Here is a 3976-nt window from a genome sequence, read left to right on the forward strand (position 1 = left end):
TTCTTTCCGCTCAGGAAAAGCTGTGTTTGGTAGCAGCACATGGTGTCGATAGCCAGGGGCCCGATTCGGGCAGCTCTGCCAGCTGACAGCCTTGGGACTACCTTGCGACAGCCTTGTCCCTCCCCGAGCCTCAGATTCCTCAGCTGGGTGATGCAGTGGGGCGGGCAGTGCTGTATCCTCCCCTGCCTCTTTCTTGGACACAGGTGAGATGCTGGATGTGCAGCTCCTTTGTCCACAGCAGGTCATTCTAGAAGGAGGAGCTGACGTCATTATTACTCTTTATCACCTGTGAGGGTGGGAGCCCAGTGTCAGGGGGCTGGGGATGGCTCCTTCCTTCTCTCCGTCTGTCATTTTATCCTAATTCTGTGATTGAGTTCGTCTTGTTCAATCACTTTAACTGCCATCCCTTTGCTAACGTTTCCCCAATTTATATTTCCTGCTCTGACCTCTGCCCTGACCTCCAAGCATCTGTACCCGGATGATGATGACATCTCTCCTTGGGTGTCTAGCGGGCATTGCCAACACCCCACCTTTACCAGCTCGCCCTGCTCACAGCCCCTTCTGTCTAGGTAGTGGTCCCTCCATCCTTCCACCTGCTCAGATTCATCCCTGGGGCCATCTCAATTCTGTTCTTCCTCTTACATCCTGCATCCGAAAGCTCAGAAGGTCCAGCTGGCTCCACTTTCAACGAGCGTCCAGAATATGGTCACTCCTCACCCCTCTGCGCTGCCACCATGGTCTTGGCCACCATTGTTTCCTGCCGGCACTGTTGTGGTCACCTCCTCCCTGGTCTCTTGCTTCTGCCCTTGCCCCGGACAGGTGGTTCTCCACACAAACTGTCTGTAAGTCAGGTTACGTTCCTCCTCTGCTCAAAACCCTCCTGTAACTCCCACCTCACTTGCTGTAAATGTCGAGGCCTTGATGATGACCTAGGAGGCCCTTCAGTATCTGTTTTTCCTGCTCCACATGTCTGTCTGTCTGACTTCATCTCCAAACATACCTGACACATTCCTGCCTCAGGGCCTTGGCACTTACTGTCTGCTTGCTCTAGAACACTCTCCAGGTGTTCCTGTGGTTTGTTACCTCTTTGGGTCTCTGCTCTGATATCCCACTTTCTCAGTGCAACCTTCCCTGACCTTCCCATCTAAAAGCATACCTCTTCCCCATGCTCCCTCTCCCCCTTCTCCATTGCACTTAGATTTTACTTACTTGTTTGATAATTTTCTGCTCTGCCCTCACTAGAATTTAAACTCCTGGAGGGCAGGGATTTTTGTCCCTCCTGTTCCCTGTTGCTCCCAGACCTAGAGCAATGTCCGGCATACAGAGGGTGCTCAGTGAATATTTGTAGAGTGAAGGAAGGAAGAGCCACCCATTCATTGTCCCATATCTCTTGAGATTATTTTGTATGTCAGGCTTTCTTCTAGGCATCAGGAACAGCACTAAATCAAACAATGGTTTGTGTCCTCAAGGAGTTCTAATCCAGGGGAGAGAATGGACACAAGTAATGACATTACAGTGTGGTAAGTGCTTTAACAGATATATTAGTCAGAACTCTTTGGGTTGTGAATGACAGAAACTCCAAGTCATAGTCTTAAGGAAAAAAAAAAGGCTATTATGGGCTCAGTTGACTCAGGAAAAATGGCTTCAGGCATGGCTGGATCCAGGTGCTCTCCGGCCTGACCCTTAGGACATGTACCCATCCATGAACCAAGTATTGCTTATCTAGGAGCCCAGAACTCGGATTGCCTGGCTTGGGGCACGTGTTCATCCTTATCGATGGAGGTGAGGGATCAGCTTCTCCACAGGTACATGTACCAAGAGCAGGGCTCAGGGTTGACTTTCAGGAGGTCACATCTCCGGGAGCTGCAGAAAGGGTGGATTCACATAGATTCTAAGCAGTTTTTGGGGTGTGTGGCCCTGTCTGTTGCAGGTGGCTGGGAGGTGGAGGAGGGGGTGCTGCGGGTTTCCTGGTGACAGGTGGCCCCCTGCCTCTCCCTGCACTTACCTCCTTTGCCCCCTTGCCCCATGCTTTGTAAATATTTCCGGCTCGCTGCCTCTCCGCTGTCCTCCCTTCCCTGTATCACAAAGGGGCTCCAGATGGTGTGGCTCTCGGGGAGTCTGCCACATAAATCTGTTGGGTTCTAATCCCCCTTCTCCCTCCCCACCCACATATGCAAGGCTCTGGGCTTCTCGGATCCTATTTCGGGCCTGAGGGAGGAAGGATGCTCAGGGACCCCGATGGGCCTCACCACTCTTTCTGGCCTGTGCTGCTGGGAGGCCACTTTTTATATGAGGGTGGCTTCATAGGCCTGCCCTGGATCTTTTGGTTCCCAGGGACACCCTGAACCAGACATGCCTGCTATTGCCTACTCTTCCTGGGGTCTAACCCAGGATGTCTCAAGTTTTACTATACGTAGAACTGCCTGGGTCTAATTAAAACGCAGATTCTGGATCAGCAGGTCTGGGGTGGGGTCTGAGATGCTGCATTTGTAACAGGCTCCCAGGAGATGAGATGCCCGTGCTGCTGGTCCAGGGACCACACTCTGAGGGGCGAAGGTCTAAAGTACTTTCTACTCCTTGGCTCGTCCCTCCCCCTGCCCAGGCTGGGTCAGATTCCCCATTGCTCTCTGCACTGCCTGTCTTCTCTCAGAGCCCTTGTCACACAGGGAATAGGTGATCTACTGTGTTAGATACATTTTAAGCTCCAGAACTCTTATTTTCTAATGTCTTCATACTGTCAGGAAATACTGATTAAGGTCCTACTAGGTGCCAGGCATTGGAGAAGCAACAGGGAGCAAAGCAGACAAAATCCTTGCCATCAAAGACCTGGCATCTAAATAGGAGGAGACGGACAATAAACAAGAAAAATTCTGCAAGTGACAAGTGCTATGAATACCGTAATACAGGGATTATAAATTAGATAGTGTTGGGGGCTGTTTTGGATCTGATGATCAGAGAAGGCCTGTCTGGTGAGGTGACTTTTGAACTGGAACCTGGTTGCCAAGAAGCCAGCCATGGGAGGAAGGGCAGGAGGAATTGTGTTCCAGGCAGAGGGAGCAGCCTGTGCAAAGGCCCTGGGGCAGGGATGAGCTTGGCCAGTTTTAGGATCAGCAGGGAGGCCGGTGTGGGGCTGGGGTGGAGTGAGTGAGGGGACAGTGGGTGGGGGAGGAGGTCTGAACAGCGTTGTGGGGTCTGCATCACACGGAGCCCAGGGGAGGAGCTGGGCTTTTATTCTAAGAGCAGCAGAGGGTTTTTGGCCAGGGGGTCACAGTGAATGAGTTATCTTAGAAGAATCCCTCTGGCTGCTGTGAAGAAAGTAGATGGGTGGGGAGAAGGGGAGAGGAGCGGCCAAGTTCAGGATTTGGGCTGGTTTCTGAGCAGAAAGCCAGTTTCCATGTGGCGGGAACTGTTGCCTTGGCTCTCACCTACTAAAGGATCGTGCTTTGGCCAGAACGGATCCCATTAAGGGCGGTTTTAGGAGCCTTCTGGGTGCTGCTGAGTGGTGGGCCGGTCTGGACTTGCTTCTGTGGAGATGGCTGTTGCTGGGTGGGCGGCTGGAAGGGTCTCATCTCCATGCTTGTCAGCGAGGGGGAGGGCCCGGCTGGGCCTGGCCTCTCACAGTTTGACATCATTTATCCACACAGACATGGAGAGTTGCTGAAAGCGGGAGTGTGCCTTATCTTACATGGTTTCCATAAAACTACACTGCATGTGATGTCAATACATAGTGATACCAGTACTACTACAGCCATTAATAATAATAGCTGATACTTATTGTTTCCTTTGTAGATCATGTTCTAAGCCCTGCAGTGTGATCTCACAGGATGCTCACTGTCATCTGTGAGGAGAGGACTCTTATTATCCCCATTTTACAGACAAGGGAACTGAGGCCCAGAGAAGTACAGGAACTCACCCAAAGGCCACCCAGTTGTTTTTTTTTTTTTTTTTTTTGTACGCGGGCCTCTCACTGTTGTGG

At 51.5% G+C, this 3976-nt stretch overlaps 1 protein-coding gene across 3 annotated transcripts in view; it reads left to right on the forward strand.

Annotated features, from left to right (window-relative positions):
* Positions 1–3976, forward strand: part of PREX1 (phosphatidylinositol-3,4,5-trisphosphate dependent Rac exchange factor 1) — a 197954-nt gene that overhangs the window by 22174 nt on the left and 171804 nt on the right. The gene's annotated exons all lie outside the window — the stretch shown is intronic.

The sequence above is a fragment of the Neophocaena asiaeorientalis genome, unplaced genomic scaffold (assembly GCF_003031525.2).
Source record: "Neophocaena asiaeorientalis asiaeorientalis breed wild unplaced genomic scaffold, Neophocaena_asiaeorientalis_V1.1 scaffold606, whole genome shotgun sequence".
Taxonomy (NCBI): Eukaryota; Metazoa; Chordata; class Mammalia; order Artiodactyla; family Phocoenidae; genus Neophocaena; species Neophocaena asiaeorientalis.